Source organism: Mytilus trossulus, chromosome 4 (assembly GCF_036588685.1).
Source record: "Mytilus trossulus isolate FHL-02 chromosome 4, PNRI_Mtr1.1.1.hap1, whole genome shotgun sequence".
Lineage (NCBI taxonomy): Eukaryota > Metazoa > Mollusca > Bivalvia > Mytilida > Mytilidae > Mytilus > Mytilus trossulus.
In genome coordinates, this window is record NC_086376.1 from 56,100,894 (window position 1) to 56,113,753 (window position 12,860).

At 31.0% G+C, this 12,860-nt stretch overlaps 1 long non-coding RNA gene across 1 annotated transcript; it reads left to right on the forward strand.

The window, feature by feature from the left end:
- The first annotated feature begins 2,418 nt into the window (after positions 1–2,418).
- Positions 2,419–4,061, forward strand: LOC134714015 (uncharacterized). The gene is made up of 3 exons (XR_010106465.1): positions 2,419–2,641; positions 3,108–3,192; positions 3,873–4,061. It is a non-coding gene; the product is annotated as an uncharacterized LOC134714015 (long non-coding RNA).
- The last annotated feature ends 8,799 nt before the right edge of the window (positions 4,062–12,860 follow it).

A 12,860-nucleotide genomic window follows, 5' to 3' on the forward strand; every position in this document is an offset into this window, starting at 1 on the left:
ATGTAATTTGAGCATTAATTTATACATAATGGAAGATAACTTGTTATTTTCCGATACCAAGTTATTCCAAAACAACACCATTTTACGTTTAATAATGGTTTCCAAAGGGAATCTTCCGAGTTCCCCATACACCATATAATTTGGTGTACTGCTTCTTAATTTCAAAATGTTTTTGCAAAATTGAAGGTGTATTTTCTCAATGCTTTCTTTATTTTCAAATCCCCATACCTCTGAAGCATATAATAAAACAGGACTAACCAATGAGTCAAAAAGTTTTAGCTGCAAATCGACGGGAATACATATATTTTTTATTTTTCGGTATAGAGCATACAAAGACTTCTGTGCTTGAACAAGAAGTTTTTTTCGTGCTGTACAAAAGCTACCGTTGTAATTGAAAAGTACACCAAGGTAGCAGTAGGAATCAACTATTTCAATTTTTTCACCATATATCATAAAATTCTGATTTCTTTTTACTTTCCTTTTACTAAAAATTACTGCTTTGGTTTTGCTTGTGTTAATCTTAAGCTTCCATTTTTTACAATATTCTTCAAAACATACAAGGGTTTTTTGTAATCCTTCTGCACTTTCAGACAATAGCGCAGTATCATCTGCGTACAGTATAATAAACAATTTAACATACATTTCTAATGATTCCAAGCACAGCTTTGAAATATTATTTAGACTTTCTATATTATTTTCCACAAAATAACTTTCTAAATCATTTAGAAACAAAGAAAATAAAAAAGGTGATAGATTTTCACCTTGTTTTACTCCTGTATGAGATATAAAAAATTCGGAAAATTCATTTCCTTTCTTGACACATGTTTTTATATTTTGATACATATTATAGATCACATTAAATAATTTACCTTTAATGTAAAGTGCATTGACCCACTGGTGTGAATAGTTATCAAAGGTACAAGGATTATAATTTAATACACCATTCGCGCGTTTTGTCTACATAAAATTAATTAAAAAAAAATAAATGTTTTTTGGTAAACAAGTGAATAAATCCAATATGACCATTTTAACACTTTTCAATTCATTCAATTCAAATAGAATATGTAAACATTGTAATATAAATGCGGTTGAAGATGATACCCACTTTTTCTTAAAAAGTAAAATTTATAAAACTTTACGTAATCAGTTTGAAAAAGATATAAATATAAAATATATGTCCAAAATACTTTTTAAAAATTGTCTGAAGCAGATAGATTACCTATCTTCATTTGATATTATGCAGGTTACTGTTCCGTTCATTAAAAAGTCATTTACACTGAGGGGAGTGGACACAACGCCTGCATAAATATATCTGTTTTACCACTTTATATATGATGTTTCATATGTTAGTTTTTTCCATTGTGTAGATGCATTGTTTGTATATGCCTTCAACCCCTAGGGGTATAAATATGCATTTCATAAATAAACAAAAAATTATAATACCATGTGGGGTTTTTTTCTTCATATTTTGAAGAAATTGTATGTCAGCATCATATTAGTTCATGATGTATCTAATTAGAAATTTATGACTAATTAATCATATAATTCTCAAAACTACTCGTTTTACTCTCAAAGTAACACGTTAAAACAAGAAAACTTCAGCGTGAATCGAAAATTACTATAAAACATATCGTTCATATTAAACTTCTATTTCCCAAGAGTTAATACCAGTATTTCAACTGCAATTTTTCTCTTGATTTTGCTTTTTTAACACCAAAAAATTAAGTAAAGTATTACAGTAATTTTTTGTTAGTATAAAATAGTAAAACAGACATCTAATATGTGTTTTTTTTTTTTTTTTTATAAATTTGACATTTATTAGACGTACAATTTAAATTTCGTGATATTTAAAAAAATAAACGCTTTAACTGGTTAAAAAATGTGTATTTTAATTTTATTTTTTTCAAATCTATCCATTTTAATTGAAAACAAGTAATTTTATTGCAAACATTTTGTTTTACTGTAGTGTATAGATCTCAAAGACCAGTTGTTTTGTAGAATGTCTAGACGACATGCCATAATGTTGCCAGTGTACAGACATTACTTTTGACCACTTCTACACAACAGGGAAGTTATGTTACATATAAATACATGTAAACTCATGTTTGCTAATCACTTTCAATTTAAAGTCTTCTAGGTATGTATGGATATGATTAAAAAAACTGTGATTTAATAATCTAAAGCAATGGTTAACATTTGGATGGTCGATTTAAAATCCAGTTATACTCATAAATTGCCCCTCATATTTACTTTATATCAATCTTGTATTCGTGATTTCGAGTATTTACTTATTTTCAATCATTCTATCATCATTTTTTTTCTTTGGAGACAAGGCTTCAAAGGCTAATTATCTAAATTAATTGTGAAATATGTGATAAATTTGTCACCATAATTTACATTTTCAAATATTCTTTGAAAACATTATTTCACTTTTTACAATATTTTCTTTCAGAAAGTCAATCTTCAAAAATGAACACAAAAGTCGCCATTTGTCTGATCCTTCCGTGCATCATCGCCCTGGTTTCTTGTGCTTATTTACCTGGTAACTATGGATACCAACAACCAAGACAGGTAGCTCCTTATGCAAACTATGCTGCCAATAGTTACCAGGGTCTGAAACAGGCTAAACTCTTCAATTACCGTGAGTATAACTTACATTTTATATGTTATTAAATTATTAGAACAGTCAAAGTTGTTATGGCTGTGAAGTCGCATTTATTGAAAGCGTATTTGTGACTGTTTAAATTATCAAAATTTCCATAAAGATCCATTCAGCAAATGTGAAAAGTATGTGATCTTATTATTCATTTGTCATTATGTTATCAAATGTGTTCGTAAATAGTAAAGCTGATAAAAATACAAATTGGAGAAAGTGGATTTGTATACTCCTTATGCGATTCCCATTAGGTATTTGTCAATGTATATATTCAAGTAGGTATAGTCGTTTCTAATACTAGTACTTAATTTATAATATAAATATTAATGGCGTCTCAGGATTTTTATAATGATAATATCATGTTGTTATTATTGTCATTTTCATTATTTCTATTATGAATTGAAACTTAATTATAAATATCAGTACTAGGATTTTATCTTTGATTTTCTAGTTCTCGGAGGGTTATACTTCTTAAACCTCTTCAACTTCACCGGAAACAGAATTGCTGGTTAGACAACATTTCATGGTCATACGAGGTTAGTTTATTTATCTGTATTTTGTATATGTTGGGTATAAGATGCAAGTTTGTACACATTATACAGGGTTTTTGTACAAGTTATAAGTTTTAAATTCTATTTTTATTTTCTCCTTACACTAAAATCATATCATAAAAATAGAAATATGAGAGTAATATGCGAAACAAAAGATTGTGTGCTACTATCATTCATTTGTGTTAAGCGGTTAATTAAACACTTATAACTTGGACCAACATCTATAACATGGACAACAATTAAATTTGTACACAACATATATATCCGCTTCGAATTGAAATTTCCCGAAATGTATCATTGCAGAGTCCTTGTTTGCCTTCAAAAATATAATGCATTTAAAAATGCACATGTATTTAAAAGATAATCTAATTTCTTGATATCTATATCTAGTTTACCTAATACAAATTTTTATATCAAAAAGTTGTAATTAATTTTAAAAATATTTAAGTGGAATCTATTTCTAACTTTATAAGAGATCGTTCTTGTATATATACCTTCTGAAATGTACATGCCAATTACCTGTGACAAAATGCCACAATTCACAGGCAAAACAATATAATGGTAACATATTTAGTAAGTGTTTTGAATTATACTAAATCTGTTAAAATTGTATGCAGTGCCTTATTAATGCTCAAACTCTATTTAAATTTTTTTTTTTATTTTAGGTTAAAAAGCAGTGTTTGGTCATAGAAGAAATGTGTGTCATCAATTTGGACATCTTACGTCAGAGCAGACGATTGATGCAAACAACATAGCATAAAGTTCGATTTACCAGAAACAGAACACTTCAGAACTTGTAAACATCTACCTTTTCAAAGATGTTTTTATTGAGATTAAAAATAGTCTGTACCTTATTTTCTTGTTTGTTTTGATATTGGTTTTGCATTTTGAGAGCAAACTGTTCCAAACTTTATACCATTAGTGTATTTGTAAAACCTGCTTTAATTGACACCTCTTTTTAGATGCCGCCTATATTGTCAGGTCATCATCTTCTTATTCCGCTGTAGTAATACCTATGCACTTTGAACCAAAATAAAATTGTCACTTTCAGGTATACTCATCTTCAAAGATCCCAAAGGCAACCTTATATGTATAGGTTTTGCTGTACTAGGTTAACAAAACATAAAACCCTAGGAAAAGTTTACATAAAAACAAGTCGAAAAAAAGAATAACGAGTTTTCCGAGACAAGTTAAATACATCTTTTGACTGTCCGAAAGATGCAATTACAATTGTAAATATGGTACATCCAGTTTGGTTATAATTAAACATTCACTATGGCATTGACAGTAAGGTTTCGACCAGTCCCTTTTCCAAGGCGGTATATGACTTCAAAACAAGCGTTATACACAACTTATCGACGTATCCGTTCATGATCCTTTTTGATTTTGTGCGATTACTTCGGTTTATGTCTTTAAAAGAGGGGCGAAAGATACCAAAGGACAGTCAAACTCATAGATTGAAAATAAACTGACAACGCCATGGCTACAAATTAAAAAGACAAACAGACAAATGATAGTACACAATACACAACATAGAAAACTAAAGACTAACCACCACGAACTCCACCAAAAATCGGGGTTGATCTCAGGTGCTCCGGAAGGGTAAGCAGATCCTGCTCCACACGTGGCACCCGTCGTGCCTCTGGCCTTTGTTAGTCTTGTATTATTTTAACTTTTAGTTTCTTGTGTACAATTTGGAGTATATTATGGCGTTCATTATCACTGAACTAGTATATATATATTTTGTAGGGGCCAGCTACGCCTCCGGGTGAGGGGATTTCTCGCTGCATTGAAGACCTGTTGGTGACCTGCTGCTGTTGTCTGCTCTATGGTCGGGTTGTTGTCTCTTTGAGACATTCCCCATTTCTATTCTTGATTTTATTCTTATGTTATTAAAAATCAGTGTAGTTCTTGTTGCTTAAGTATTAAGTTTTCTAAACAGTTTTTTTTGGTATTTGTGTCTCTTTATTTTTATTTTGCCTTAGTATATCAGTTTAATTTTCGACTAATGACTTAGAATTGGCCTTTTAGATCTGTACGAAGAATAAAAAAATATAAAAAAACCCGAAGTATTGCTCTACCATTATTCTGTTAGAAACTGTCAATGAACTGTTTTCTAAAAATATCAGAACATTTTCTGACAGAAGTGGTTTTATCTTAGAATAGATTTTGACATTGCTACACTAGAACAGTGTTAGACAGATCTACCCTTCCAATGTTTCTGACAGTTTTAACACAGAACAGATCAATGCATAAAAGTTTAGGTATTCATTTACCTATCTATAAAGCTTTTTATAAATTTTATTTGAAAAAAATAAATAATTTATAAACATAATTTATTACATTCACTTTATTTCTCTTTTAATAAAATTAACGGTACCAATTTTCTTGCACCAGATGCGTATTTCGACAATTCATGTCTCTCCAGTGATGCTCGTGGCCAAAATATTTGAAATCCAAAGCTTATAAAAAAGAAGAAGAGCTATTATCCAAAAGGTCCATAAGTATAGCCAAATCCGTGAAAGGAATCAGAGCTTTCCATGAGGGAGATACATTCCTTAATTTATGATAATTTCTAATATTTTGTAACAGCAAATTTTAATAACACAAAAAATCCGTATTTTCATGCCAGTACCGAAGTACTGGCTACTGGGCTGGTGCCATATCCTCGGCGACTAATAGTACACCAGCAGACGCATCGACCCAGTAGTAGTAATAAAATTAACGGTACCAATTTTCTTGCACCAGATGCGCATTTCTACGGAGCCCTGCTAGGGACATGCAAAGAAAAAAAAATATAATGTGCGCACAACTTAAATAAATTGTGCGCACAAAATAATATAGTGTGCGCACAATATAATAAAGTGTGCGCACAATATAATATATTGTGCGCACAACTTAAATATATTGTGCGCACAACTTAAATATATTGTGCGCACAACTTAAATATATTGTGCGCACAAAATAATATAGTGTGCGTTAAATTCTTTGACCTTACACATGGTACAGGTCTTCAATGTCTCCTTTTTAAAGTGACAGAATGGAGAAATGCATAAAGTTTTCTTTTGAAATGGCGCTAGAATATATGGAAATATTCATCACTGCATTTGTATCAACTCCTGACAGGAATACTGAAGAATTAACGTTTATTTCGTCTGACACTTGGTTTACCAACAAATGCGTTGGAAGCCTCCACTTTATATCAGAGTTTATTGGAACGGTTTGAAACAGACTTGGCAAAAGAGCGAGGAAACTATCGAACTTATGTACACTTTGATACTATAGCTTTACCTGTTTTCTTGTAACAAATATGAAAAAAAGTACTTTTTGCACTTATACTCAATTCATGACTTTGATTTTGTTACCCTGTTCGACGACAGAGATGGTCATTACATTGTGTATATTTAAAAGTCTTTACGTCCGTTCATCCGTCCGTCTCTGTTTATTGTAAATGTTTTGGTGATAGTTTATGATGAAGTTTTAGTGTCACCAACTTCAATGTGGTTTCTAAGAAGGTATCATTGTAAAAGTGTAGAGTAAGTCAAATCCAATGAAAACTGAATACACGTACAAGTTGTTTTGTTGTTGTTGTTTTTTGTTTTTTTTTGTTTTTTTTTTATCAAAGATATGTTTGATCATGGTTAAGTAAGGTTCTCATCTAAAATGTACTGTTCGTTATTGAAATGTGACGGTGTGTTCAGTCTACGAAATTCACCATGAAGTTGTGATCAAATAAAGATAAACTGAACTGGGTACATATATAAAGCAGAAGATGCAATATGAGTGCCAATGAGACAGCTCTCCATCCAAGTCATAATTTATTAAAAGTTAACAATTATTGGTTATAATACGGTCTTCATCATGGAGCGTTGGCTCACACCAAACCGCAAACTACGGCCCAAAATGGCTATAACAAAACGATAAACAGATATGAACCACACCAATAAACGACAATCACTGAATAACAAGCTCCCGACATTGAACAGTATGCTTATTATGATTAAAAATTTTAAGCGTTGAATACAAATGTTTCAGGTCAAGTTATAGTTTCATTCTGTTTAATAGTCTTTAATAGAAGAGAGGATAAGAGGTCACTTATAGTATCTATTTTTGATCGATTTCATTATAAAATTTTACAGTATGTTGTTCATATTCATTTTGAAACTAAAATGTTACGAAACAATTTAGGAATAGCCAATGAAATTCCTCAGTGGAATATTTTGAAAATAAACGAAACAATTATGATTCATTTTTTCCAAATATGGTCCGTTTTTGGGGTATCATTTATTCAAAACTTTGTGACCCTCGATGCGATTGTCAAAGAGACAACTATATACATATACAACATAGCTCATACAAATACGGGTTATATTCTTCTCATATATTTTTATGATGGCATGATACTCAACCCCTAACGGTAAGGACTTTGCTTGATATTCATATGATTAAAACATAATCTTTCAATCAGTTTAGTTGAGGTTTGGAGCTGGCATGTCAGTAACTGCTAGTAGTCCTTGTTATTTTATGTATCATTGTCATTTTGTTAAGGTTCATTTGTTACCTATTCTGACAACGGACACGTGCTTCTTTACTGTCGGTATTGCTGTGTGTTTTTTTAATCTGCATTGGCAAGAGGAATAAAAGGAAGGTTGAGATCTCACAAAACATGTTTAACTCAGCCGCATTTTTGTGCCTGTCCAAGGTCAGGAGCCTCTGGCCTTTATTGATCTTGTTGGATTTTTAATTTTAGGTTTTTGTATACACTTTGGATAGATAAAGGAAGAGATGGTATGAGTGCAGATGAGACAACTCTCCATCTAAGTCACAATTTATAAAAGTAAACCATTATAGGTCAAGGTACGGTCTTCACAAGTATCTTATGCTCACAACAAACAGTAAGCTATAAAGGGTCCCCAAAATTACCAGTGTAAAACCTTTCAAACGGGAAAACCAACGGTCTAATCTATATACAAAACGAGAAACGAGAAACAACTGTAAAGTTTAGTATGACGTCCTTTTTCACTGAACTAGTCCATATTTTTGTTTATAGGCCAGCTGAAGCACGCATTTGGGTGCGGGATTTTTTCTTGTTGTATTGAAGAACCAAATATATCTGAGAAACAACCCTTATATGATTTGCGCGCCTTATAATTATTTTGTACATTAAATCCAGTTAAACTGTACCATGTATACCTTTAAAAATAATAGAACAATTCTGAGATATGACGATACCGACCAGCCAAATATATATATACATTACAATCATTCTATAAAACAAATATTGTTAATTTATTCCTTATAGAATCTGAAAATCATACCAAACAAGAATCAAATAACATGGATCAATGAACCATGAATATAAAATCAAGGTCATATTAATATAATTGCAAGATAGACAATTTCACTATACAAACATTCCATACTCCAAAAATATATCTAACTAAATGCTTAAAGTATCCGAGAAATACACCAAAACACAAACATTTTACTGTGCCGGACCACTTAACACTGAAAATGATGTCAAGGTCAGATGACACCTGTGAAGTGGACATTTAGACATTAAAATCGTTCAATACAACCAAATATAGAAAAACTATTGCATTTGGTATCTTAGATTTTGTCTAAACCACGAACACATAACACGAACACGTAAAATGAGGTCATGGTCAAGTGAAAACTGTTTTCCTAATTTTGGGAGCACACCATATTATTTAAGTGCGCACAGTATATTATAATGTGCGTACAATATGTTTAAGTTGTGCGCACAATATATTTAAGTTGTGCGCACAACATATTTAATTTGTGCGCACAATATATTTAAGTTGTGCGCACAATATATGTAAGTTGTGCGCACAATATATTTTTTTTTCTTTGCATGTCCCTAGCGGGGCTCTCCCTAGCGGGGCTCCGTAATTTTCCATATCTTTGTACATTGCTATATTTGTTTTTATTCTATTTTTATTTTTTTAAGCTGTATGAACTGCAGATTTTTTTGTTAAAGTATTCTATTAAATGAATTAAAATAAAGGAAGAGGGAAGTCATTTTGCTATTAATTTGAACAATTGTATATTTATTTTTTTGCGCAAATGATACTTTATAACTTTAAAACAAGTGGCGCAAAGGTAACATTAGAGAAAACAGTTGTGGCGAAAAAGGACCCATTTTATGACAGTTCTACCTAAGAATATTTTATGACAGTTCTACCTTAGAATATTTTATGACAGTTCTACCTTGTTATACTTTATGACAGTTTTACCTCAAAACATTTATAAAAGTTTTTACCTTAGAATATTTTATGACAGTTCTGACAGTTCTACCTAAGAATATCGTATGACAGTAATACCATACAATATTTCATGACAGTAGTTCTACCTTATCTATATAACAAAATACCTGTACCAAGCCAGAATGATAAAAGTTGTTGTCCATTCGTTTGATGTGTTTGAGTTTTGAATTTTGACATTTGATTGGAGACTTTTCTTTATGAATTTCCCACAGAGTTCAGTATTTTTGTGGTTTTACATTTAAGAAATAAATCTGACAGTTCTATTCTCGAACAGATTTAGGATATAATGTGTTCTGGAACTTCGATATCAGTTCTACGACATATTACAGTTCTTAAGATAGATGAGTAGGAACCCCAGATGTAGAGGTATATTTAACAAGTTCATAATCTATTCAACAAGATCTTATCAACCATTTCCTACATAGAGAGATGCCTGTACCAAGTCAGGAATATGACAGTGGCTTTACATTCGTCTGATATATTTTTGCTTTCGGAGTTCGGTATTTTTGTTATTTTACTTTTAACCATGTCTTTCAAAAAGAAAAAAAAGTAATCAGTACACGTTCACTAGATTTACTGTAAAGACGTCATGCTAGTCTTTTGAAATAGTTTGTGATAGTTCAATTCTCCCACTTAACATTGGAGAGTGGTGTATCAGCAACAGAAATAAAAAAAAAAGCACCAGCAAACATCAGTTAGAAAGGGCTGTATTTGTCAAATCAAACAGATTACGAAGAGCAAAACGTATTTCAAAATAACTGAAAGCTAGTTCAGTCACCATTTCCAACTTATAACCATCGCATTCTTTCCCATACTGAAATGTCAATCAGCACACAACTTAAACTAGGAATTTTCTTTATTGGGATACCACTTACACAAGCATTCCACGTTCCAAACTAAACGACAAATTGAAAGAGTTGGTATTGCTTTGTTTTATAAAAAAAGAATGGCCAACGTAGATACAAGTATCTTGTCGTAGGGATGGAAAAATCATACTTTGTAAAGGATCACTCTGATTCAAACACAAAGTTCTATGAAACTGACATTATTAAGATGCTTAATTTATTGATTTACAACATATTTTTTACGTTCGAAGGAAGTGTTTTTTCAACAGACAGTCGGCGTTCCAATGGGAACCAATTGTTCCTCTCTTCTTGCCGACTTGTTTCTTTATTATTATGAGGCTGACTTCATACAGGAACTTCTATCCTTTAACTCTACGTTCCACTATATAGATGATACTCTCTCACTAAATAATTCATAAATTGATGACTATGTTGAACACATCTATCCCATCGAACTAGAGATAAACGTACACCTAGAAATTGACAATGAGGGTCGGTTGAAAACAATACTTTACGACAAAAGAGATGATTTCAGCTTTCCAATTGTGAACTTTCCTTTTCTAATAAGCAACATTCCAGCAGCACCTGCATAAGGGGTATATATCTCCCAATTGAAACGATATGCCCATGCTTGTATTGCCTATCATGATTTTCTTGATAGGGGTTTCTGCTCACAAGAAAGCTCTAAAACCAAGAGTTCCAAATGGTGAAGTTGAAATCATCCATTTGTAAATTCGTCCCTCTTTTAAGAATGGTATGTGAATTCATTGGGGACTAACAGTCCTATAGCAGACCAGTAAATAAAAAGAACTCTTTGTTAATCTCGAGCCTCCGAGGTGCTTTTTTTAATACCATCGTTAGGAAAGATAAAAACAAACATTTGAAAGCCAAGGATGTATAAGACCTAACCAATTGGGGAGTTGTATGACCAAAAAAGAACTTAGACAATTCATCTATCAAAATCAACATTGACTTAGGCAAATAAAATCTTAGTTTCTTAACCATTTTTTATTTCTGAACAGAGAATTTAAGAAAATTTTGTTAGAATCATGTCAATAAAGAAGAACTGACTGCTGAGATGGTAATAAGATGCTAAAGTAAGTTATATTGAAGCGTCTAACGAATAATGTTTTGTTTTATCTAAAATATAAAAAGAATAACATTGCCGTTTTGTGTTTTTCTCAGTTTGAGTTTGTAACCCGGATTTGTTTTTTTCTCAATCGATTTATGAACTTAGAACAGCGGTAAACTACTATTGCCTTTGTTTTATGATGAAAATGTGTTCTTTTTCTGTCACAAATATCTGTCCTGTTATGTAAAATCATAGAAATCCATGATGTGTAACTTTTTCCATGGTTCGAATAAAACCTGATAGCTACTTCATTAATTGTCCGTTTATTTTGGCCTGTTGTACAACCTTTAGCATATAAACTAATTATTTAAAATTTACAAACGACTCGTTAAGGATGTTGTGCTCCTCAAATTCAAAATAACAAGAAAGTTTTCCTGAGTGTTTTTTTTAAAGTTCATTCATAGGAAAGTCAAAAAATAAAAAAAAAATATAGGTCCGTGTACTTATTTTTTCGTACCGCAGCTCTATATTGTTCATGAAAATGGCTTTTTCATAAATATCGGCCTTTTCCAGAAATCTGCATATGTCCATTAGAAGAAACAAAAAACAATCATTTCAATAAGTATGAACTCTTTTTATTAAAATAAAGCTGAAAAACATGCCATTGTTTCATTTGACACAAAAAAAAAGGAAACAAGTCATTTTTCACAGTTATTGACCTGTTTGAATTTATAAAAAAAACAAGAAAGTACGGGAACACATATGACATCCAACAAAACTGTTTGAAACATGGTTTAAAAATAACAACAAGTTAACAATAATTTCTGAAATTTTTCATTAGGTTTCAATATTGAAATTAAAAAAGAAAAAAGTATAGGTCCGTGTGCAAAATTTCAAATAAAAACTGGTTAAAAGACCAAATAAATACAGAGATGAAGTTCAAAGAGGACCTCAATTCTGATTTTTTTTCTAATACACATAAAGTAATGTACTCCTGGGGTACAAAATAATAAGTTTTTCAAAAAATCTAAAAATGTTTAGGTAGACAATACTGTTTTAAGTTTTGGCATTAAAACTAGTTTATTCTATTCACACGAATAAAAAGTATGATATGACACTGAAATGCATCTGACTAGTTAGTACAATTATTTATTTGTTATACCTGTTTTAGATGAAAAATTCTAATGTTTTTGCGATTCATATTGTACACGTTGATATGCATATCTGTTTATATTATGTTGTTTTATTTTGACTGTCCAGTACCATGTTATGCTATGTAAGATATGAAATTATTAGGCTTGTTAATTTAAACCAAAAACAACAGGTTTTTTTAACAGTATTAGAATAAATTAACAACTTGTATATATATTATAATTGACAGCTTTTGCATGTAAAATTCAAAATTGTGTGTAAAGAAATTAAAATATAAATTTTACAAGTGTTTGTGTA